The sequence below is a fragment of the Ambystoma mexicanum genome, chromosome 2q (genome assembly GCF_040938575.1).
Source record: "Ambystoma mexicanum isolate Mex_15411 chromosome 2q, UKY_AmexF1_1, whole genome shotgun sequence".
NCBI lineage: Eukaryota > Metazoa > Chordata > Amphibia > Caudata > Ambystomatidae > Ambystoma > Ambystoma mexicanum.
The window spans coordinates 489828268-489854740 of NC_090924.1; the positions used below are offsets into that span (position 1 = coordinate 489828268).

Genomic DNA, 26473 nt, shown 5'->3' on the forward strand with positions numbered 1-26473 from the left:
GTACAGACTACAGAATGGCATCTATGACGAGCTGAGAGGGTGGCATGTGAAAATGGAAAGGCATACATATAATGCAAAAAGGCCTGCGTATGGTTCAACGGAAGCAAACCTGTCCATTTGGAAACAGTTTTTCGAAGGATAGGTTTGGGTGGTGATTCCCACTTACCTCATGATGTCCTGGTATCTTCCAGTTGAATGGTATACAGTAATTTGTTTTACCGCTGAAAAATCCCACAGTCTTTCAAACATCAGAATACCTTCTTTCTAATTTTCACCTTTGATCCCACATTGCTTGGGAGGGGTTTGGGTTGTGTTATGCAGTCAGAAAAATCTAGCTACATTGTAAACAATGTTTTTTTAGAACAGTATTAACATAAAAAACTTGCCTCATTTCTTCCATAAATTTGCCAAACAAGCTGCAATACGTACTGTGTGGCTGGTGTCACATTTGCTAATGGGCATGTGTGTTAACGTATGCATAGATAACATCAGCAATTATACTCCATTTTACTGGTGGATGATAAGTACAGCAGAGTTGTGTATAATTGCAGATGTTATCTGTGTCTAGTACCGACTAATTATACTTATGTGTTATTGAAGAGCATACCTAACAATGACTACATGATCCCATATACATATACATGTACATACTAATTTTGCTTATTAACAGGTGTCACTGTTGCCGAAAATGAATTCAGTGGACCAATTACTCTCAAAAGCATTTTCCAGACTCGCACACAGTGAAAAACTGGAGGTGAAAAGACTAGGGCCTGAAAGGATTACACACGCACATTTTCCATGGTGTGGTATGGAAAGAATACATGGCTCACTGGTAGCATTGCTAAGCGGTCTTTGTTCTGCTTCCCTTGCCTGCTGTTTGGAGGTGAAATGGCCTGGATAAAAACAGGAGTCACTGACTTAAAGCATTTGTCAGAAAAAAGCAAGAGACATGAATCGTTCAAATCTCATATTGAGAATATATTACAGCTGCGCATGTTGGGAAGTGTAAACATTGCAACAAAGTTGGATGATGCCTATCACCGGAGCGCGATGAGGCATAATGAGGATGTGGATAAAAACAGGTACATCTTGTCAAAGTTAATTGACTGTGTGCGTTTTTATGGTGCATTTGAATTGGCTTTACGTGGCCATGATGAAACTGAAGACTCTTTAAATCCTGGTGTATTTAGAGGCCTGGTGGATTTTGTATCCAGCATAGACAGTGCAATGGAACAACACTTAAAAAATGCAACAGTATTCAAGGGCACTTCAAAAACTATTCAGAATGAACTGCTGGACTGTATGCTCACGGTCACCAGAGAGATCACTGTGGAGCAGTTAAAATGCACAGATTATGTGGCTATTCAGGCAGACGATACAACTGATATTTCCACTGAGACTCAGTCTGTGCTAGTCTATCGCTACATTGATGAACGATACAGAATTGTTGAAAGGTTTTATGGATTCTCTCATCTGAAAGACTCTAGTGCGCAGACCATTGCTACTGCCATAATGGAAACATTGGACAAAGTATTCCCTGAAGATTGCCACAAAAAATAATAATTGTGCAAACATATGATGGTGTGAGTGTAATGAGGGGGGTGTCTGCTGGAGCCCAAAAGAAAGTAGCTGACGTGTATCCAAATGCCCATTATGTACATTGCTATGCACACCAGCTTAACCTCATCATTGAACAGGCTGTTTCAAAAATCTCAGAAGCTCGAGTTTTCGTTTGTGATATCTCTGGCTTCTGTACATTTTTTTCTTGTTCTCCAAAAAGAACCGCAATTCTAAATGAGGTATCAGATCAAAGACTTCCAAAACCATCTAGCACTCGCTGGAGCTACCATATTCGGGTAGTAGAAGCCATATATCAGCACAGGGAAGCACTCCGTACATGCTTTGAGATCATTATTGAAAGACAGACTGATTTTGAGGGGGTTACTGTGCATGAGGCCCAGGGATTCATTCGAACTCTGAAAGAGGAGGAGTTCCTTTTCCTCCTTTTTTTGTTCAATGACATAATGCCCCATGTCGACATTCTATATAACCAGCTTCAGAAGCAAGACATTGACTCTGTGTATGTGCAGAAAGCTACTGCAACCTTTATCCAGTGCATTGGCAGAGTACGTGAAAGCACTGACAATCTGGAAGCTAAACTTCCATCAGAGGCAACTTTTTCAGGTCGCAATGTAAATATGAACACTTTGAATTTTTTGGCTAAAGAAGTATGTGATATTAAGTTACACAAGCCCAAGAACGCTTTGCATTTACTAACCACTTGGAGGGGGCCAAATTGTTGCAGAGTGACCTATTTCAAACACATGGACAGTCTTTTCCCAATGATGCACTGAATGCAACTGTCCAAGCGTACCCCAGGTTAAACAAGGAAAGACTGCGCACTGAGTTTTCAATTGTTTATGAGAGACCAGAATTCTGTAGTTCAAGCGGGGCAATTTCTTTATTAAAATTGTTCATTGAAAACAATCTCGAAGAAGCATTTAGTGAGACAATGCAGTTATTAAAAATTCTGATTACTACACCCATGACAACAGCTTAGTGTGAGCGCTGTTTCTCCACCCTGAAGCGAATTAAAACATTCTTGAGAAACACAATGACTGAGGATCGTCTGAATGCTTTGGCCATGCTGTCCATGGAAAAAAACAACTAATTCAAGAGATCCCTGACTTCAATACACGGACCATTGATAAATTTGCCTCTCTGAAAAATAAACGTGCACAATTTGAGTCCAAACTTTCAAAATGATTGACCAGTGAATGTTCTGTTACAAACAAGCTATTTGCAGTTATTTTGTGGGTTACCTTGAATTCTTTGTTTCAATGGCCTTATATATGTTAGAATTTTGTGTAAGGTTGCAGTGATCTATTTGACAGAACAGTGAGAAATGTGAAGTATGTTTTGATGTTATGGTTGTTGGTTGATAATAAAGCACTCAACATAATAAACTTAGTAAACTATTTCTGTTGCATTTTTCTCCATGAAATATGTATGTGCTATTTCTGAGACCTGTGCATTCCACGTGTTGCAACTTTGAGCAACTGAAGCAATGGCAACTCAGCGAGGCAGACAGCCATTAGAGATAGGACAAATGTCGCATTAATTAAGTGGTTAAAAACTAAAGTAATATTTTAGCTTAGTTTCCCCCTTTCAGAAAATGCCTAAAATCCCACCTTAGTAAGAGGATGAACGCATGTGAATGCCAGTAACAGCATGACAAACATATGTTTCCATTATTACTGACTATATAATGAATTTCTTTATGCATACACCATAGTACCAGCTATTCTCAATACAAGCTGCTGTAAAATACACCATCACACTTGCACACGTAAGAATAGTGTACCACCATTAATATGTAAAACCGAATGCTTTTTTCATATTTTGGTGGGTTTTTTGGACAGTAAATTGCACAAATTCACCCTGGGAAATTTACACCCCACCAGCTTTCAAACTCACCAGCCGCCACTGACATATACAGAAGACTTGCCCACATTTTTGGATCTTGTTGAAAAGGTTTGTTAGCAAGCTGATTAGGACCATCGACTTTAGAGCCACCTGCATGCCTAATGATTCAGTATTCTCTCCTGAAAATACCAACAGACAAACGGCCTCAGAGTTAACTTCAAATGGAGCATGCATGTCTACCTGAGGGCCAAATAGTTGCAAATAATTTGACACCCATGCCTGTTCAAGAATTGGATTAACTACCAACGTTCCTTGGTTCGTTTCCAAGTTATTAATGTGGGGAAGATATTGATAGCATCTAATGCTTATGATACATACAAGAGGAATATGTATTGATACATAGATACATCGAACAGATAGGTCCACAACTATATTAGTGTCCAATAGTAGGCTTGTCAGGTACTCAGGGATAGTAGTTCCTCTTGCACTAAAGTGGAGAGACCTGACCTTCTCCAGAGCCTTGCTTCGGGTGCATCAATATTCTCTGCTGCAAAACCTGCCACAGCCCCAGATGGGCATTTAGACAAGCTCTGGCATGCATTGAATGATTTAAAACATGACTAGAGAGAATCAAGCAATACTGAGACGAATGTCTGACTTGAGCAGGTCACCTGTCCCACCACAGGGCAGAATTGTCCATGAAGAGAAAGAAGAGGGTTCCCCTTTGGTGAAGCCCAGTGAGGAGAATTGAGACAGTCCATGTCCTTCAGAATGTACACAGAAATGCCTAAAATGGCAAAGGAGAATCCCAGCAAGGTTTAGAGATTATGAAACATCTGCCATGTACTCTGATGCTGGTCATTTTTGGGAACAGAAGTTAAGAGTCACATTTGAAAGAGACAGGTGCCAGGATGTGAAAGACACTGAGACAGCCATGCACACAGAGCAAAGGTTTATTTTGCAATGAAGCACAGCTGGAGAGTTACTCAGAACCATTGCCTTTCAGGTTATTAGATCACTTTTAAGACCTATGTAAACCATGTACATAGAATTTGCTTTGTGTTTGAATAAAGCAAGTACAGCACCTCCTCTATTATCTAGTATGTATAGGTAGGTTTTGCATATTTTTACACACTGGTCTACTATTTTAAAAGAGGTTAGTTAAATTCTCATTGCATAGCTTGTTTGCATGCTGTGACCACATTAAATTTAATATGATGGCAAACATGTCTGTATACTCTATTTGGGATGCATGATCAGAAAAAAGATACACACATTGAAAGAATCCTTCTCTAAATCGTTCTCTCTCCTCTAATTATCACCCTATCACTCTTGTTCCCTTCCTCTCTAAACTTCTTTAGCACAATATCCATTCTCAGGTTTCTTATCATCTCCACTGTGATTCTCTTCTTTCCTTTTATTTTAAGTCACCAACTCCATTCTTACAGCTAGACACCTGAAACACTCTTGCGATTCACACTGTTGATGTCCTGACTTTCCATTCCACTCCCTCTTCGTTTGGCTTTTCTGACTCTGTCCTCCACTTTTTTTCTTCTTATCTATCTAACTGTACCTTCTCTGTTTCTTGGTCTGCCACACACTCCTCCTACATTACTGCAATATGGTGTTCCCCAGGGCTCTATTTTTGCCCCCCCTCTTATCCTCCCGCTATACTTCTCCTTTTTCTGAAGTTAAGGAAATGTGGGTTTCAGTTTCATGCTGGCGACTCAAATGTTCCTCTTCTTTTCCAACTTTTTTGATTCTCGCCATACTTCTCCCTCCTCATGCCTGACTGCAATCCAGCTATTCTGTTTTAACCCCTCAATAATAGAAATTGCCTTTTTTCCTTTTTCTTCCTCTCCTTCTCCTCCTGTCCCAGCTCTCTATTTCACCCCTACTCTGTTACCCTTCTCCATTACCGCTCATAAACTGGGAGTAACCTTTAACTCACTCTCTCCTTTTCAAACCATATTTATGCCATTGCCCACTCATGTCTTCATTTGCTTTACGTCTGTAAGATTCATCATATTTTGTACTTCTCTGCTACTAAAACCCTTATTTCTGCCTGCATTTTTTCATCATTTTTTACTTCTTCTCCCTGCTTTTAAGGTATCCCAGCTTATCAGCCCTCACCACTTTGCTCAGCCTGTCATTGTATCTATCTGTACTCTTCTTTCTCTTCCTCCACGCTCTTCCATTTCTTCATCTCTCCTCTCTCTGACTTGCCTCTCTTTTGAGTTTTGCCTTCTTTTTAGTTTCTTATGGATTGTCTTCAAATCTCTCCATGGTATTTCTCCACCCTCTCTCTTATCTCTTATTTCTTTCTACTCCCATCCTTGTTATTTGCACTCTCAGCCTCTGTTTCTTCTTGCTGGTCCCATGCCTCCCTGTGCTCCTTCCAATTTGCTATATTTTTCCTGGCTGGCTCTTAATGGGAATTCCTTGCCTCTTTTAATGTGCTCTTCTTCCACCCTGCCTGTGTTATCTACTAGACTTAAAACTGTTCTTCTTTCTTCGCCCTCTTAATACTATGTTGTGGTTCGTTGTCATATTCCAGTCTCGATTTTGTACTGTTTTGTTTGTTCAACACTTCAGCATAAACGCTCTGTAAATAATTAAATACAAATACAATGGGACCTTGAAAATATCTGCCACACTGATGAGACTTCGAATGGTGTAATAAGGCTACTGAACATCTGGTCTTTAAAATAAAAGGGAAAATAGTTTCTAGCTATCTAAAACATCTCATGAATTCAGAATGGATGGACGAAAAGATCAATTTGCCCGATTTAGGAATTAATACTCCACAATCAACCAAGCTGAAAACATAGAAGAAAAGAGAGTTTCTGATTTCCTGGTGGGGTGTGACATGTGATTACTTTCCCTCATCTGACAGGTAAGCCTTAGCAGGTTGTAGAGGAGGTCCCAAATAAAGCCTGCACTCCAGTCGCCCATTTTGAAGTACCAGGAATGTCCACACAAAGATATGTGATGTATGATGAGCAAATACATCACCAGAGAGCCACAGTAGGGCTCTGCCCAGTACCTATTAAGAGAGCAACACCAATTAAAGTACTGATACCAAGAAAACCATGGACTATAGGTATCCATTAAGGAAACCTTACCAGCAAATGAGACCAAATGAAGATTGCCTAAGTACAGTCGCGGAAGAAACCAAAAAGACAGAGGAGGACCCTTACAGATAGTGCCACTTGAGAGCCCAAAGTTCTGCTTCAGGAATAATGGCACAAGAAAAATGGGAGAGAATAAGAACTGTGGACAAGTTTTTGATGCTCCAGGAATGGTTCATGGGACTGCAGTAATTATGGATCATTATTGGGCATGTGAATCCGAAGCATAAAGCAGACTACCGAAGAACTGGGGAGGTATATGCAAAATAGTAAATGTCCATGTGCCAGCATTAGTGATCCCGAAAGGTGACCTGAATATTGACAGTTTCCCAAAAGCAGATGCTCACCTGAGGAAAAAGAGATCTGTGGAACTGATAACTTGAATGAAGAGAGCGAATTACTTCTCTGCTAAATCAGAAGAAGCATTTCATGCAATCCCATATGAACACAGGCTGTTTAGCCTCACCTCATCAGTGTTCACAACGATTTTCATGCAGAGAATCCAAGTTGGAGTAAATACTGAATGGTTGCAGATAACCAGATGGGAGTTACTGCAGACCATCAACACGACCATAAAAGGATTCAATGTGATCAAGGAAGAGTTACGAGGCATCCGACTGATGACTCTCCAGAACAGATATGTCCTTGACATGATCACAGCCATGGATGGAGGAGTTTGTGCAAAAATTGGAGAATCATGTTGCACATTCATACCTTCTCACGGTGAGGAGAATGGAACCTTAACTGAAGCCATTGGTATGCTAACAAACCTGCAGAACCAGATGATCAATGAAACTGAGGAAGTTGATGATGACAGCTGGTTTGGATCACTGTTCTCATGGGTTCCACAATGGATGGCAGATGCATTCAAGTTTATGGGAGCCCTGTTAGTGATGATATTGCTAGGATTTTGTGTCATCAAGATAATAATCTCTCAGTGCCAGAAAACTGCGAAAAAAGCCATAGGGATGAAGATCATGATTGATGTCAAGCCAGGATGGAAGCCCAAAGACCTGACTAATGAAGAAATAAGAGACTTTGTGATGACCAGTATTCACGCACCAGAAGGAACACAGTTTCTCTATCCCTGGAAACACAGGCATTATGTGGGAAGATGGGTTTACTGTAGCCCAAATGGACAATGTCAATTAATGACTCTTCTGGGGGTACAATGTTGCATTTTCCCAGAACACATAGTTGGTTCAGTAAAGCGAAGAGTAAAACAATCATACCCACAGTGGATACAGTATTGGGCAGTCACCACAGGGCAAGGTAACAGAGAAAAGTGCTGGCTTTCAAGATGTTGGACATGGCAGTTATAGACTTGATCCCACCCTGCACAGTCCAAAGAAGCCCCAAGTGCAATTAGAGACAGCAACAAATCCCAACCCTCATCTATGTACAAGACAGGTGTGTAGACCCTGCCTGAAAGACCCATCCTGGGGGAGGAGGGAACACAGTTGGAATTCAGCCAGACTCACTTGATAGTGTGGGTGGCAGGAACAAGAAGGTTGTGTTTGTAGAAGGCTGGCAACTGGACAGTAGTGAAAAGATCAGGGGCTAAAGAGACAGACAAGGTTAAGAAGTAGCAGCAGTAAAGAGCTGGACGAGGTGATGAGAGCGAAGAGGGTGAAGGCGAAGATGATGAGATCATAGCCTGATAGTGGACAGGTTGGGGGTGACGAAAATTAAGGAGCTGAATGAGAAGGTGTTAAGATGAAAGGCTAAGAATGGCAGAAGTAAATAGTGAGAAGATGGAGCTTAAGGAGGGGTTGGAAAGATCAAGGGAATAGAGTGGACAGGAAGAAGTGGCTGGAATTAAGGTGAAGAAGGCACTGTGGTAACATCAAAGAACGAGAATGAAAAGAAGAAGCAGGGGGGGTGAAGAAGTTTCAGGAGCAAAGGATCATAACAATAAACAGATAGGAGGAGGTGTTAAGGGGTGATGGAGAGGTGAAGAGATCAAGGAGGAGGGGATAACATGACAGCCCATGTGTGGAGAGGAAGTGGTAGGAGAAAAAGTGTGGGAGTCAGTGATGAAACTCAAGGATGAGGAGCAAAGTATTAAGTGACATTGAAGTTGTAGGTTCATGGGAAGATGGTAGTGTGGAGGAGGTGGAAGGAGAAGCATACACGCTGGATGTGAAGTGAAGATGGTTGTGGAAGTGGCACATAGGCCAGGGGAATGGTTTACTATAATATTATTGTTGAAATAACAGTGACGTACAAATACAAAGTGCAATAAATATTGCAAGAAAAAATATCAACATGCCTTTTACATTGCCCATTGTAAAAATACAAAATACCTTTTCAGGGGGACACTCCCCAACCCTCCCCTTACCTCTCCTACTCCTAAACTCTCCTTGTCTCTCTTCCCATAATCCCAATATTAACCTAAATCTGTTTCTTTTTTTTTTACACATACACTCACCCCTATCATTACACTTTCTTGTCTTTATTTCGATATTTTTTCTGCAGGTTGGTATTTTTAACCCACTCTATTAATTCTAGCAATATTTTTTCATCTTTGAAAATTCAGTCATTATTATTTCCTGCAATTTTATCACTGCATACTCAGGGGAATATCATCGGGAAGTGGAAGAGGTGCACCAGAGAAGATAGCATGCTGCAAGTTGGAAGAAATGGTAAGACATACAGGAGTTGCAGGAGAGATAGAGGAAGGTTAGTGCCAAGCCAGCCAGGGCAGGAAGGCTCTGGTGGGACAGATCAGCCCTAAGCAGAACCAGACTATGGAAGGAGGAACGTGACAGGGACAGAGTGAAGGAGGAAGGGGTACGATCTTAATTCTATTGGCCAACATTCCATAGCTGCCCACAGTCATCAGTAGTGGCATTTAGAGAAAGATCATCCGGATTGTTGTTTATTTTGGGAAAAACTGTTTTGCATTTAAGTTGGCCCCTACTTCTATATATTCCTCAAATCAGGTTATAACATGACAGTACACGGTCTTTGCATCATTCTTGATCGCAGGTGTTCTATGTGATATGTTCTTCATGCTGGTTTAACCCACTTACCGATCTCTTGCTCTTCCACACAAAAACAGAATAACACTTAAACATCTGTGCTATTCAAATTGCTGTGGTTCGACTTGGAGATAGACTGGGAACCAGGGCAGAGGCTTATTACTTACTCTCCTACCTTTCATTGACTATGCTATGTAACTAAGAACAATAAAGCCTGTTTCACTTACCTGAGTCAGCCTGGTTCCTGCTCCATGTCATTCCTGACTCAGATACATCAATTGGCGATGAGGAATACGAACCTGGAGTAAGGTATGGAGAGTGAAGGAGAACTGGAGAACTGAAAAGGAGAATCCTGATGCCTATGTACCTATCTTGGCGACTGAAGACGAAGAAAGTCCTGGAAATGGCTGTGGCATCAGGCAATAAAAATCCATCCATGAAGATCTTGGCATGAGGACGGAGACTGGAGTGATTGATGGAGATTAGCAGCAGGAGATTTCCCATTTCGTGCCACGAGGCCGTAAAGCAGCCTCTGTTTTGGCATCAAACAGGACTGAGAGACAAATTCGGATTGCCATTTGAATTTGGCCCGCCACTTGGGCTCATGGGACTTGCAGTCCGGTAACAAGGTACTGTGGGGAAGTTAATTTTGGCAGAGTCTTGGGCGGGCGAAAGTTGTGCCATGGAGGGGTCCCTTTGGGTTGTGGGTGGTGCGCGCACCCAGCAAGCTATATTGTGCTTGCATTCCAGCATGCCCGTTAAGCTTGAACGCAGAGAAAAGGGGCTGGCGCCCTCATTTTCTTCCCCGGAGTCAGAGGAACTCTCTAGAGGAAAGGCCTTGGGGACGTGGGCATTGCATCATGACGTACCCGGAAGACGTAAACTGTGTCAAGTCAAGACGGGACTCAGTTGTTTCCTGTTTTGGTCGTGGCTGCGATTTCAGAACATTCATCACTCGTTTGTGAAGTTCGTGTGTGAAGTGCACAGGAGGAAGAAATATGCAGCGGAGGTCTGCGGCCGTGAGTTTAGAACTTAAATCACTCGTTGTTAACAGGACAGGATTTTGCAGAGGAGGTCATGCGGTACATAAGGAATGTTTCCGGAGATAATATGAGAAAGCGTTTTGTTTATTTGCAACGCCATGAAAGTACTTTTCAGTGCAAGATTTGAAGACTAGCTGGCTGCTTCATGGATTGGCAGTGCTCGCAACACTCACAGGTACTTTCAATTTAAACTGGCGGCATTGTAGAGGAGCTTTTAGGTTTGCTTGCCGTCCAACTTTTTAAAGAAGGGATGTGTTGCAACATCATGGGTGAACGATGTACAACGTTTATTTTTTTAACACTGACTATTGCATCCGAGCAATAAAGGAACAGCTGGAGTTTATTTACACGGAGCGCAGCGAAGTATGCGTTCTGAGGGATCATTAAGACATTTTATGATTAAAGTTGTCAGTGCGGGAGGGGGAGAGCTGTGACCATGTTGGATAATGTTTAGGATTTGGAAATCCTCACATGGATGTTCAAAGTGTTGAAGAGTTGTTGATGTGCGTGCGGATTACAGGTATCATTTATATTATGATTTATGAGATTAATGCAGTACAACGTTTTAGTGGGCATGTGTGTGAGTTATGCATTCTTAAGGGAAAGTTCACATTTGCGTTCAACAAAGACAACGCATGATTACATTTTGATGAATTATGAAATGTTTTTATTCTCAAGGAGCATAAATATGAATTTTGGTTCTAATTACTGAAATGTTCACACCGTTTGGTAGTACAAGTTTAACAGTATTGCAAGGATGTTGTTAATGTGACATGTATTTCTGTCAGGAGTTCATTTGGAAATCACTTTGCTGGTTTTATTGATTTTTACCCTGCGCGCCCAGCATGGTGACTGATCACCACCATGGCTGGCGGCGCAACACATCCAAGTTTGTGTAATTCAAAGTTCTAATGTGAATGCGTGGGTAGTGTGTAAGTGTGGTGTGGACTCTAAGTTTTGAGTTTTGAGTTTGCGATTGTGAGCGCAAGTTTGTAGTATTCTGAGCATGGGACATATTTAGTGCATATGGGGAAGCTTTTCAGTGTAACTGTTGAGTAGTGTAGATGGTAACATGTGCAGTGGATTTGTACATGTGTGTAGTTACATGTACATTTTGTGGGGTGGCTTTCACATGCCGGCCGGGTGTGTTTGCCCACATATTGGAAAACCTTTTGTAGTAACCTCAAGATTATTTTTTTTGGAGGTTGGACACTTGTTGATAGTAGTGCTCCAGTTGAGGTAAACCCTTAGTAGGGTAGAAAAGTAGACACCAGGGCAAGGAGCCCAAATATTTTTGGTAGTTAGGTGGCATGGAAGATGCAACTGTGCATGGGAGTTTGGGCATGGGGCCCATTTTTGGGGTATGTGTGTTAAAGGTGACCGCACATAAGGGTGTCAGTTAGGAGTAGTTAGTCTCCTAGTAGTTGTCTGTAGTGCCAGGTGGTGCAGGGTAAGGCGGAGTTCTATTGTTTGCACGCCAGTTGATTCTATGTGAAATAAGCTTTTGGAGTGGCACACAGATAGTAGGCCAGTGTCAGATTTTTGACTGTGGCTAATTAGTTTTTTGGTTGTAGTTGTGGTCGTTGGAGGACCAGTTTAACCACACACTGGCAAAATTTTAATTTTTGAAATGTTTTTAACATCAAAATGTTATTATATTTTACTGGGAGTTTAGGAATTTTAGCATGACATAATTTTTTTTTGTTGTGCTATAATAATGATTCCAACAATTTTACATCCTATGCATACCGCTACATTCCATCTTTTTAGTGGTTGTGTTACTGTTGAATTTTTGCATGGTTTTTACCATGTTTAGGTTTACGCACCATTTTTCTTCCTTTCCATGGTTGCGTTTTGTGGTTTATGTGGTCTTTGTCTGGTTAGTCTCCTTGCTATAATTCTCATTTTTTTCTATGTTTTCTTTAGGGGAGAAGGGATAAGGTGTTGAGGCGTGGTTGTTTTAGATACTTTGGGTTTGTTTGTTGTTGGCATGTTAGCATATTGTTAGGCCATTGTGTACCCTTGTGGGGCTACACTATTTTGGAAGGTATGTTGGTCTTGTTGAGACATGGTTTGTGCTCAGGTGTGGCAGACTTGAGGCCAGGAGTGGCAGTTCTGGCAAAAGGTGGTAGGTTAGGAGGGTTTATGATGGTAGTTTCGTTTTTATTGTCCATGTGGCAAGGTATGCGCTCGGTGGTGGCAGCACTGAGACCTCGGTGTGGCAGGCCGGGGTAGAAGGTGTTTTTGTTTGTTTTGATTGTGATCCTAACATGATGGTGAGGGTATTCTGTTTCTTGTAGTTTGTTTGTTAAGGAGGGGGTTGTGTGGTATCCTGGAATGATTGTAGCTAGTGCTTGTGTATGAAAGGGCCTCATAGAATGTTAAAGTGGAGCTGAGAGTGTTGGAGGCATGGGGGTTCCAGAGAGTGTCGGTTGGACTTGGAGATAGACTAGGACCCAGAGCAGAGGCTTATTACTTACTCTCCTACCTTTCATTGACTATGCTATGTAACTAAGAAGAATAAAGCCTGTTTCCTTTTACAAAAAAAATAAATAAATAAATTGCTGTGGTTCGCGTTATTTGAAAACACAGAAATATGCTACTATATCTGTCTTCTTCTGCTACATTTAGATCCACTTTTACAGTTGCATTAATTAAAATTAAATAGTTGTGCCCTGTGACAATACTTTTTTTAAGTACAGTTCATGAACATGTACCATCTCTGAATTATTTTCGAAACATATCTCGTAGGTCAGAATAGAAAACGTCTCAGAATATGTCTGACAGCTCAGAAACTATGCATTGATATTATCACATTGCTTCTATTATTGGGCTGTTAGTAGCCAATCCAAAGACTCAGATTTGGGGAATAGCTGCTGGCATTGAACTCATTCTAAACATCCTCCCATAGCTGCCATTGTCAGTGACGCAAGCCTGCTCCTCTCTCACCTCCCTCGCCGGGCAGCCTTCTCCCTGGAACTGCCAGCTGCAAAGTCGAGCGAGAATGCGGTTCTACGTGAAAGCGGAGCTTTGTCAGGGCCATGCAGGCGTGAAAGAGTGAAAGACGCAGGGAGAGGAAATAAGCACCTAACGTGTTGTGTGTGCGCTCCCCCTCTCGTGTTTGTCTGCATTTCCTGTGCAACACTGGCTTCCTGCTTGTCACATCCAGAGCTTTAAGTGGACCAAAGTCTCCCCGGACAAGGTCAAGCAGAGTTAGAAATGTGGCCTCGATAGGGGTCTTTCTCTGGACTCTTTCTAGTGAAATATGTCCCCTACACTATAACACCTCATTCATCACTGCAGAGCGTTGCTATAAGAAACACGTTGATCTGTTAAAATGCGTCTTTCTCCTTTTCATTTTTCTTTGTTTTCTTTTGTTATTTTATTCTTATACTTATATTAACATACGTGACAAGAATGTGCATGGAAAAGAATATGACTCGCTAACCGACGCACCTCCTTTCACTCTTTCATACAGTACAACTCATATGTGATTCTGTTTCATTTACAAAGCAATTTCCAGGAATCTGCCCCATAGCTTCTCATGAAGCGGATTATTTTCTGTTGTTTTAGCCAAACCTTTGTACCAAGGATATTCTACTGAACTCTAACAACCACTCTACTTTAGATGGAGGCTTATTCGATTTCCAACTTTTCAAAATCAATGTATTTGCTGTTACTGTAGCTCTTAACTGCCAATTTTTTTGTGGGCCAGACAGGTCTTGCAGAGCAGTGTCTTTCCCTAGTATCAACGTTTCAAAATCAGTCACGCTCCAATCTCTATACCTTATCATACAGCCAACGTTCTCCCAAAATACTGTTACTGTGTTGCAATTCCAGATCATATGTTCTAATGTTCCTGCTCTGTGTTTACCTCCCCAGCATGCACTAAATTCATACAAACCCCTCTTAAGCATGTATTCTGGTGTCAAAAGATTCTGTTTAATAGGGTCATCTGCTTGGCTCTTTCTCCACAGTTGAAAGACATTTGTGGTATGTACTGTGACGAATCTGAGGATGTCATCCCTTCTCCCCTAGGAGGAAACCTGTCATGATCCCAGTCAGTGAGCATAGTCCTCATTCAGGCATTCAGGATGGACAGGGAACATTATATCAATCAGCAGGTCTAAGGTGGGTGTTAGCCTGGCACACATGGCATTTACACCACCCACAGCATCTACTTCCATAGCCTCCTGTGATGTTTTACAGTAATTGCATACACTTAACATGGTCGCTGCAAAACCCATTTACAAGTAGCAGCACAGTTTTATTCATATTTGCAGAAGGGCTACTTAAGCACCGCCTCCGCTGGAACACGCGTTTTGCGTCCGCTCTGCTGACAGCGGGTAACGCAACCAGCATTTCTCCTCACAGAACCTGTCAAAAAGGAGATAACAGAGACATTAGTTTTTACAAAAAGCTACAGAGTACCATAGTTCACAGAAGAGACTTACCCGACAGACATTACCTCCGACGCAGTTTTCTCCAGTTAAGAACATTATTTTGCTCGCAGTCGCAGCATCTTTGTTAGGCAGAATCCTGTGCAGTGCCCTTAGGGACCACTACACACAATTAAGACTACAGGTGGCAATACATGTTTTACCTTTGGTACAAGCCTGTACTACTATGTTAAAGTGGTAGCAGTAGCGGAGCAGCCAGGCTTATCTCCAGAGTATATGAGCAGTAGCAGAGATTACACAAAGGGACCACAATTACTGTGACTCAAGCAAACACTGACTCAAGGTATCAGGTAAAAAATATAAGTACATTTATTTTTAAACCATCTGTAATAAACACAACACTTCTATTCATTCAAAACCACACGTAAAATACACTACAACCAACCAATTCACTTTGGTACACTCTAACTCAAGGTAAGTACCCTATGTTTTAACGGACCGGTGTTGTGAAACAAAAGACGTTACCGGGAATACACTTGCATCACTTTTTGACATTAATGACAGTTCGGTCTTACTAAAGAAATGCGTATCCGCGGCAAGAAATGTTAGCGGGGCAAAAAAACACTGAGCACCTGAGTTAACCAGAGAGATTTGGGGGCAAAAATAATAGACAAAACTTTTGTCAAGGCTGACAGAATCAGAGAACACTATTTGACAGAATTCAAGAGTCAATAGGCCAGAGCTAGTGTCAAGTGGAACGGGTTCCTGTTGTCGAGAATCACACAGTCGGACAGTTCAAGATTCAACATTTGTCACGATTACTTAGATATTGTCAACAGAGGAAGTAAAAGTTATAAGAAGGAGGGAAAACAAGGGAAAGCCTTGGAGGTGAAGAAAAGGGATTCACCCTAATTCCTCAAGCAGAACACAGTACCTTATTCAATGAGGAAGCTGGTGCCACGGCAGTTGTTCCTGTTGGTTTCCTTCAGACCCACGATTCCTGGAGCTTCGGTGCGAAGGAAGGCGTCTGGAGGGGTCTGCACCACACAGAGATGAAACCGGCAGCAGCGACGGTGAATAAAAGGTGCGCTCCTTAAAAACAGGAGAGGCTCTTCAGATGGCTATCCGGACCACTACAGCATTGTGCAGCGATTTCGACCAAGAAGAGGATCCTCTGACTGTGGAAGATGACCTGGTTATCCCCACCAAGCTCAAGGGAAGAAGACTCCAGACTGGATCTTCTCTGGTCGTCGAAGGGTAGATAGCTCGGGACTGCAGCAGGGCTTCACCGGGACGGGGTAGTTGCAGCAGCCGTCTTCTTCTCCGCTTCTCTTCGGTTCCTTGTAGTTCCAGTGGCGACTCTCACTTCTAGCCCGAGACCTGCCTTTTATGCGAAAATCCCCCATTCACACAGCCTGGCTGTCAATCACGCAGCAGGGGTTTGTCCAGCCAAACAACCACCTCAGCCAATCATGGCAAAATGCGACTTGGGTTTCCTAGCATACCCTGTGCAGGGGGTGTCTACACCCCTCCCTCACATTCAGCCCACCTAGACACCCAGGCGCCTGGAGGAGTTGGCAGTTAAGGGCAACTTTACCCTTTTCTGGCGGACAGTAGTCAGCCCCAGAAATGGAGTCGGTGGGAAGTCTAAAAGACGGCCGTGTGTCACTGCACTGAAGGACACAAAAGAAGGGGGCTACTGAAGTGGTGTACTCCAGAGTCCACAATCACAAAAACAGGCAAAAGACACATGGCAAAACATGGGTAAGAGTGGGGGAAAAGCTCACACTCTTACCAAGTGAAAAAATAAACTCCAGAAATCCAGCAAAGCTGCTGGGGGACTCACTAGGTTAGGGAAATTAGCCATAAAATGAGAATTCTCCCTAACAATCTTCAGTCAGAACTTTCACTCACAGCCGCAGCATCTTCGGTCAGCAGTTTTCCTCTGGCAGCCGCAGCATCTTCAGTCAGAGGTTTCTTCTGCAGCCACCGCATCTTCAGAAGGTTTTCTCCTCAGCTTTCCGAAAACCTGCAGATAACACAAGAGGTATTTAATTAAAAAACAAACTTAATAGTTTAACAGAGAAGACGTTTAATAAGCATTTATGTACCTGAAGGTTCTTCAAGTTTTCACCTCACAGTTGTTACTGTGCTCCACCTTGAAGGCTGCAGTTACTCTGTATTGGCGAACTTACATTTTAAAATGTTTTCTTATCCTGAGTAACTCTGTAGCCATCCGCAGCCGTAATTCTTTTGCTGAATTCCTAGAACGTGCAAAAAAGAGAAAAAGAACAAAGTAATAAGAAAGAGAGATCTCTCCAACATAGGAATCAATTCAAGCCCTTAAAGATTAAAGTATCTCCGCCTGCTTACTTACCCAAAGCCTCATTCTTAAAAGAATAGACATTTGAAAGCAAGAAGCTATAGAGTTCATCAGCAACCCAAGTTACCATTGCTTCTCCATCTCAACACGCCCCTGTAGAAAAACAGGATGGAGAGCTCTACAATAATAAAACACAGGCGAGAAGGGAACTCAGCCCTAGAGTTAAAAGGGAGTGATTTAAGGGAATATACATCTCATGTAGTATTATCTCAGTTAATAGATGTTATAGCATCTTTATTGTTGTCATTTGTTGTTTAACACAGAGAAAGAATCCTGAAGGCTCCAAGGTATCAGGTCCACAGGCTGGGAAGGTATTACGCTCCCGAGGAGTCCAGGTATGCGTTACAAAACCATTCCCATGGGGCCAGGGCTGTGTGTCCATAGAACAATTCCCCCCCCCCCGGCGGTGGAACACCGAGGTTGGAACACTTGGGGAGGGTATCCCCCTATGAGAGTGTGGACAATCATCAGCAAAGAACACAGTATCACCCCGCTTCACCATATCCAACTCCTTTTCTAAATACTCCTACCCCTCTCCCTGAATAGAGCTAATATGTATTTTTGGGAAGTTAGACAAACTTACTTACTTGCCAACACTGAGTGACAAAATATTACCCAGCATTATGCATGCAGCCAAACTACCATGTATGAGAACATTGAAAAATCAGGCCATCCAAAGTACTATGCAGTTAGCTTTAAAGGGGACCAAGGGAGAGAGGTGCTAGAGAGCCCAGCCAAGATGGCAACAAGCCTGTGAGCTCCTACACAACCTAAATTGATCTGGACAGAATTCTGCATCCCCAGGCTGCTTTGAAGTCTCATTTTCGGCAGAGAGATTCACAACACGGTCGCCAGAAGTTGTCCCACTTTGGTACTGCCTGATAGCCAGAGTTGGAAGAACGAGCCACGTCTCTCTGGAGCCTGTTGGCTCTGCGTGGAAATGGGGACTAGAAGCAGGGGGAGGAGAGAATCACCAGCTGACCACTAGCCGTGGGTCCGGTGACTGAGGGACAGCACTTCGTGAGAAGAGACTCACAAGGTGTTCATTCGCTGTGGGCCCGGTGACTGCGGGACAGCCGTATCACCCGTGGTGAGGCGTACTGTGGCATTGCCAGAGGAGGGATAAGCAAACCTTCATGGGAGGTTCTGCACCACCCGACGCCCAGATCATTGGCATGGCAGGCTTGACTTCAAGAGAAGCGGTATCCGCCATGCGGGCGGTGGAGCTCCCATCCCCCATGACAGGAGGTAGACTCAGAAAAATAGAGCAGCCCAGAGACTGTAGATACCCCCCCGCCTGAAACCTCACAGTTGCTGTGCGTGGGTGCCCCATTTAGGGGCACCCACGCACAGCACAACTGCTGAGTAACGCACCCCAGCCACACCACAACTGGGGAGTAGTTGGTTGACCTCCGGAGGAAGTGGTGCCCCGGTATGGAGAGTGGAGGCCCCTGGCCCCCACCTCGGGCACTTGGTGAGTTCTGAAATCAAGGGTGCCCCTCGGCCCGTAGTTCCACAACGATAATAGAGAAGCATTCCGGAGCAGAGTGGCTCTTGTGAGGCATACTGTGGAGGCTTTGGTACTGGGAGATTACTCCTGCAGGAAGAAGGTACGTGCAGGACCCCAGGGTGGACCTAAGAAGGTTGGAGTGGGGGAGAGACCCCTGACAACTAATACCGGGGAGGTGAGCCAGTGGGAGAAGTGACCTCGAGGACAGACCCTCTAGGGGCAGGGTACATACAAGAAGACTGCCGGACATACTATTCGATGCCACACTGGGCAACCAATGCATGGTCCTAAATACTAACCAACCTGGGGAGGCCGGCGCATGACTCTCCCTCAGTTGCCAAGTGGGACAGCGGGAGGAGAAGCACTGAGAAAAAGTACCCAGTGGGCAGTGAACCTGCATAGAGTCTGGACCCATAACCTTAGCCCCCACCCTGGGACGTCTAGTGTTTTGACCTGTGCAACAGTCCACAGTGGGACATTAAAACACAAACTTGGCCGTAATGAGCCACAGATTTAGCCACCCACTGCGCTGGCACCCTGAGGCGGTGTTGCGCACTTGACACAACAAGTAGGATGCACTGGCTGGAGCAATCCCCAGACAACATCCGTTAACAGGAAACGGGATTGGGAAGTGGGAAGGGCAAAGGCACTGGACACTGACAGTAAAGCAGCCATCTAGAGGGGAAACTGTGTCATTGTGACCAACACCAGGATCAAGGAGAGGGCAGTGCCTGAGATGGCAACAGACACGGATTACAGCACTTGCGGGACAACTACACGCTGCGGTACCCAGAAGAGGAATGGCAAGATGCACCTGGGCACATACTATTATGGCAAAAGCGGGCAAAGGTGGGATGCAACAGTGAAACCCCCTCACAATCCAAAATTCACAGGACACTGGAAGAGTCCCCAGACAGAAATTGTCAACTCTCCTCCCAAGACACCTCTGGGGTATTTCGTGACATCAAAGAAATTTTCAACCAATTGCAAAATAGTATACAATCACTAAACGTTAAGATGGACACCCTAATGTGCAAGATGAACCAAATGCAGGCCAGACTCGACAAACATGGAGAAAGACTTGACGAAGTGGATGGTCGAATATCCACTATAGAGCATGAGGCGTCCTCCATGTCCAGAGAACTTACTCAAGTAAAACGGGCCTTAAAGGAACTGACGGATAAACAAGAGGATCTAGAATTCAGATCACAGAGGAACAACCTGAGAATTGTGGGAGTGCCCGAATCGGTATGGCAGAGTTTCATGGAACCTTTGGTAGAGGAGATGAAATGAGAAGCGCTGGGAACTTAAGACTTCTCAGCTGTGTTTATAGTGGAACAAGCACACTGAGTTCCTAGCAGAAGGAGGCCGATACCAGGGGCCACACAGAGGCCAATTATAGCCCGAAGGCTGAATGACCGAGATAGGGATTTCACCCTACGTAAAGCCAGAGAAAAAGGAACAGTGACCTCCAAAGGAGAAACCATCAAACTCTTCCTGGATTTTTCGGATAGGGTGCAAGCATCACAGAGGAACTTCATAGACATCAAGAAAAGGCAGCGGGAAACAGATATACGCTACGCATTGATGTTCCCCGCTAAACTGAGAATAGAACTGTATCGCTTACCTGGACTCCACAGGCGCATAATGATCCCAATGCCTGCTGAACTGCTAAACTGTTGCTTTAATGATTTTTATCCCTATCAGGCAAAAAGAAATAACAAGAAAACTGGGTGCTGTGATTGATAAGAAATGTGAGAACTACTAGAACTCTAGATCTGTCTTGCTCTTTTAAGAATAACTCCCCTTAATTCTAAAACCCACACTCCTCACCTTTGTTTTGAGCTTAGGGAGCTCTCCATCCTGCTATCACACAGGGGCACGTTGATGATGAGGTTCTGAAGACAATGTGCTGTTGACTGTGAAAACCGCTGAAGGCAACTCTCTTAATATGTAAATTAGTCTCTTGACTGAGCTAAAAAGTAAAACATGATGCCTCTGTGGAATTAATGTTCTTTCTAAGTTGGACAGATCTCTCTTATTGATCTTTTTATTCTTCTTCTCTTTTGTAGATTCTCATGAGAAAAGACCTTGGCAGAAGAGTTTTGAGTTTCAAGGAAAGAATATGAAACCCTGTCCTGAGGTAAGTTGGAGAGTTTGCTATCGGTGAAGCGCACAAAAAATGGTGAGGTCTTCGGTAACCTGACAAGGAGTTTAGACGGAGGTAAGTATGTGCTTGAGTTTATATTGACTAATAATTCTGTAAAGGTCGTAGTTTTACTATTGTGCCTTTTATTTGCAGGTCTTCGGAAAATGAAAGGATACTGCGGAACGTTGCTTCGGCTGCGATTTGAGGCTGAAGACTGAAGTGGAACTGTGACGGAAAAATTTTTCGACGGGAAAAAACTGCGGCGGAGGAATCCTTTGATCAGATAATTCTTGTCTGTGGTCTATAGATAATTCTGTGAAGCTGTAGAATTGTTAATATGTCTTTTTATTTCATTTTGCAGGTTCTGTGAGCAGAAGCATCGGTAGCATTACACTGCTGTCAGCGGACCAAATGCAAAGCGTGCGTTACTGCAGAGGCAGGGCTTATGTAGTCCCCAAGGTCCAATATCTAGATCACTGCTGACACACCCCTTATGACCCACTGGGTACCCATATTAGGGGTATGGGTATGCTATTTGATCCATATGGAAGTCTATGGTGAATTAATGCTATGAATGGTGAGCATGCCATATGTGCCAAGCTAACACCCACCTATGACCTGCTGATCTATACAATAAATGCTCCCTGGGCTGAACGCCTCAATCTCAGCTGGGACACCTGGAGGTGATCATGACAGGATCCCCCCCACAAGGCCCCTCCCAAGGATGGACCCTGCGGCCCTGGCATGTCTGGATGATTCTGATGACATGTTTTAAGTAATTGGGTAGCATGAATATTAGAAATGGGTTCCCAAGTACTGTATTGTGGCCCGAAACCCTTCCAATCCACTGAGTAAAACAATTTTCTTCTGACAATCTTGGAATCTTTGATTTCTTTCACTTGGAATTCAGGTTCTCCATCTACAATCATGGGTTTGGGAGATTTTTGTACACAGATTGCTGGGCTCAATGGTTTTAACAAAGATATGTGGAAAACTGGATGAATTTGCATGTGAGGTGGTAGTGTTAATCTTAATGTCACACGATTGATGACTGCTTCCACAGAAAATGGACTCAAATATCTAGGTTTAAATTTACGCGGCCCCTTAAGAGCAATATGTTTGGAAACTAACCACACCTTGTCTCCCACTTGATAATCAGGAGGTTTTCATCGGAGTTTGCCAGTAAATTTCTTTTGACTCTCTTTTGCAACACTTAAATGCTCTAAGACTTCCTTCTGAGTTTGTGAAATGTTCTCATGAAGACTTTGTCCCATGGATTCTCTAAAGGTTCTGGTGAACAAAGATTGAGGTTCGTGGATGGCAACCATTAAGAAAGTAGAACAGAGTATGTCCTGTGGAAGCGTGCTCTGAATTGTTATTTGCGTACTCCGCTACCCACAGCACCTCCACCCAAGAGTGATCTGTTTGGTGGAGAAGACACTGGAGATATTGTTCTAAGGTTTGATTCATTCTCTCAGTTTGACCATCAGTTTGTGGATGGTGACTCGTAGATAAACGCACTTCTATTTTAGCTATCTCACAACACCTTTTCCAGCTTTGAGATACAAATTGACTCCCTCTATCAAAGATCAAAGCTGATGCTTATCCATGAAGACTCACAATGTTTCCAGAAAAGCTTTAGCCAAGACTGATGCCAATGGGAGTCCATTTAAAGCAATAAAATGGGCTATTTTTGAAAATAAAGCCTCCAACAACACAATTGTATTATAACCCTAACAAGGAGGTAACTCTGTGATGAAATCCATTGATATGGTATGCCATGGTGCCGTTGGAATGGGTAAAGGCTGAAGGAATCCTGCGGGTCTCTGCTTTGAACTTTTATTTTGGGCTCAAATACCACAAGTTTAGATGAAATCGATGATATCTTTGTGCCAAGTCGACAACCAAAAATGTCTTTTAACCTTAGCTAATGTATTGGCAATTCCGGGATGACCTTCTATCATTGCTCCATGATAATCTACTATAACTTGTGTTTGTAATTCCTATGTGGGTAGATAAAGATGACCCTGGAAGTATGGTAGACTCTCTTGGATTGAAAACTTAGAACCTTTTGACTCCCAGGCCTCTAACTCTGAAGTGGTCATACAAATCCGAATCTGTGACTTCAGATCTTCTTCGGAAAACCCAGTGACTCCCAGCATCTACTCTTCCAGAATAATAATCACTGGATCCTGACTGACTTGCACATCCTCCCCCTCCCCAATACGTGACAAGGCATCCACTTGCCATTACGCACTCCAGCTTCAGTAGGTTATGACAAAATCGTATTCGGCGAAAAACAATGCCCAACAGCGTTGTCGTGAGGACTGAGCTTTTGCATTGTGTAAATATTGTAGGTTTCTATGGTCAGTAAGAACCGTGATGGAGTGACGGGCCCCTAAAAGATGATGTCTCCATTCTTTAAAGGCATTCTTTATTGCTAGTAATTCTTTATCTGTGATGGTGTAATTTAACTCTGCTGCTGAGAATTTCTTGGACCAAAAAGCCACTGGGTGCAACTGCCCTGTTTCCATATCCTTTTGGGACAACACTGCTCCCATAGCAGCACTGGAAGCATCGGTTTCTACCGTAAACTGTAAATCTGGCTGTGGATGTCTTAACACCAGAGTAGTTGTAATTGTATTCTTTAAAGTCTGGAAGACCTCTTCTGCTTCCTCAGTCCAGGCAAATTTCTTATGCTTTCATAGTAACAAAGTTATTGGGTGGACTAACTAAGAAAAGCTTGAAACAAAGCACCGATAAAAATGGGCAAATCACAGGAAACGCTGGACTCCTTTCACCGACGTAGGGGAAGACCAGGTTAACACTGCTTCTACCTTTCTATTGTCCATCTGAATTCCCAATGGTAACAAAATAAATCCCAAAAATTCCACTGAGATTACATGAAATTAGTATTTTTCCAATTTAACATACAACTAATGCCACAACTTTGTAAATACTGCTTTAACATGGGCTATGTGTTCCTGGGCGGAGGCTGAATAAATTAAGATATCATCAATGTACACCACTGCACACACATCTAATAATTCACGTAAAACATCCTTCATGAAATTCTGAAAAGAAGCTGGGGCATTGGATAAGCCAAAGGGCATCACTTGGTACTGGTATAATCCAAACTTAGTACGAAAGGTGGTTTTCCATTCATCCCCTTCTTTAATTGTCACCAGATGGTAAGTTTTCTGCAGTTCTAGTTTTGTAAAAGTTTTTGCATCTTTGACTTGGTCCATTAGCACTGGAATAAGCAGAAGTGGGCATCTGTTCTTTACTGTGATCTGATTTAAAGCATGATAATCAATGCAAGTGCGAAGGTCTCCTTCCTTCTTTGGCACGAAGAACAGAGGAGAGGCTACAGGTGACTTGGATGGTCGAATGAAACCATTTGCAATGTACTTTTCCAGATAGGTCTTCAAATGTATATTCTCTTGCTCGGTTAAGGCATAGATCCTGCTACACAGGGGTTAAGACCCTAGTATTAGATCAATTTGACAGTCGTAAGGCTGATGTGGTTGCAAAACGTTGGCCTGTTCTTTTTCAAATACTTCCTGAAAGTCTTGATACTCTGGTGGTAAAATTCCTATTAATCCTAATGTGAGGCCTTCTCCACAAACCGCGTGGACCTTGTGTCCTGAATCTTCCTCTTGACTGTAACATGAGCTACTGGCACGGCAATCAATCTGTGGATTATGTTTCTCTAACCATGGAATTCCTAAGATTATTTTTTAACTGCAGAGCACTGATTAGGTCAAACGAGATCTTTTCTTGATGGCCACCCTGGCAAAGCAAGTTACAAACTTCGGTACACTTTGTCACTGGTCCTGATATTAGCTGAGTACCATCTAACCACTCTGACATTCTCCACAACAGTCTTGGGGTTCATAGCAATACCAATCTTGCTTGTGAGTTTGTGATCCATGTAGTTCCCAATCGCACCACTGTCCACATAGGCTTCTAGGGCATGCACCTTGGAAGGTTGAAGGTTACTACTTAGGATAAGGGGCACAACTAAATGAGAGATCTGAAATTCCTTCTTCTGGCTCGACAAGCCGACCTCTCAGCTTGTGGGGCGTTGGAGTTTTCTGTCAGCTCTTCTTTCTTTTCTCCCTTTTCAGGCTTGTCCAAGGCTCCCACTGGTTTCAAAGGGGGTTTCACCGGGCAGTTACGAAGTTGATGTCCAGCTGAACCGCAATAGAGACATAAATTCTGTTGTCTTCTCTTCTCCCTTTCTTCTTTTGAAATAGGGCCCCAAACAACCTGGAAGACTTTCAGTTACATGGCGATTACCAAGGTCTTTTGGACGTACATAGAAAGATCGATTTTCTGATCTGGAACGGTCTATTCATCAATCTTGCAACCCAACAATGGTCCAGTTGTATAGTGGGATCTATGAATTCCGCACAACATGTAGGGGGGAATTACAACCTAAGCCAATATGTCTTTGAGTTCTCCTCGTAAACCTTGATAAAAGAGAGTTATCCTTTTCTCTTCTGGCCAATTAGTTTCCGCTACTAATCAATTAAAAGAGGCTACATATGCCAGCAGTTCTTGACTGCCTTGTCGTAAGTAAAGCAACTCATTATCCAAGGCTTGTCCCTGAGTATGACGGGCAAAAAGCTTCTCTAATTCTTGTTGAAAGCCAGGAAAGTTTCTTAGTAAAGGGTCGTCTCAGTTGACCAAAGCAATAGACCAGCCTGCAGCATGCCCACCCAGAGAGGATAACACAAATGCCACCTTAGACTGATCTGAGGGGAAAACCCCTGGTCTACACAAGAAATGCAAGTTACATTTATTCATAAATACTGCAAAATATGTTGGATTCCCCATAAATCATTCTGGGGCTAATTAAATATTTCCAGGTAAAATCACCTGAAGAGGAGGTCCTGGAGAGGAATCTTGAACTGGAGGAAGGCCACCTGGGGCTTGCCCTGCTTGTGTTTGTATTAACTGGCAACCCAATTCATCAGTGCATTCCCTGTTAACCACTAACTCCCGCCTCAAGGAATTGGTTTCTGATCGTGCTACATGGACCTCTGCCTGTAATTCCACCAAAAGCTGAGACAAATTGTCTGTGTCTGTGGTTTCCATTATGCTCAGGCAGAGTATTTTTTTAAGTATGGCTTTGCGTTCTGTAACGCTTACCTGGACTCCACAGGAGTGCAATGATCCCAATGCCTGCTGAACTGCTAAACTGTTGCTTTAATGGTTTCTCCCTACAAGGCAAAAAGAAATAACAAGAAAAGGGGGTGCTCTGATTGAAAACAAATGTGAGAACTACTAGAACTCTATATCTGTCTTCCTTTTTTAAGAATAACTCCCCTTAATTATAAAACCCAGGCTCCTCACCTTTGTTTTGAGTTTAGGGAGCTCTCTATCCTGCTACCACACAGGGGCGCGTTGATGATGAGGTTCTGAAGACAATGTGCTGTTGA

The 26473-nt window shown here is 43.1% G+C and overlaps 3 long non-coding RNA genes across 3 annotated transcripts in view; 2 read left to right on the forward strand and 1 right to left on the reverse strand.

Annotated features, from left to right (window-relative positions):
- LOC138569547 (uncharacterized) overlaps positions 1 to 2904 on the forward strand; it is a 218700-nt gene extending 215796 nt beyond the window's left edge. The window contains exon 3 of the long non-coding RNA XR_011303261.1: positions 671 to 2904. This is a non-coding gene — a long non-coding RNA (uncharacterized lncRNA). The remainder of the gene's footprint in view (positions 1 to 670) is intronic.
- Positions 1 to 10364, reverse strand: part of LOC138569545 (uncharacterized) — a 106637-nt gene extending 96273 nt beyond the window's left edge. Inside the window, exon 1 of the long non-coding RNA XR_011303259.1 lies at positions 9769 to 10364. This is a non-coding gene — a long non-coding RNA (uncharacterized lncRNA). The remainder of the gene's footprint in view (positions 1 to 9768) is intronic.
- Positions 10365 to 10452: 88 nt separating this feature from the next.
- The window catches only part of LOC138569546 (uncharacterized), a 60627-nt gene continuing 44606 nt past the window's right edge, over positions 10453 to 26473 (forward strand). Inside the window, exon 1 of the long non-coding RNA XR_011303260.1 lies at positions 10453 to 10759. This is a non-coding gene — a long non-coding RNA (uncharacterized lncRNA). The remainder of the gene's footprint in view (positions 10760 to 26473) is intronic.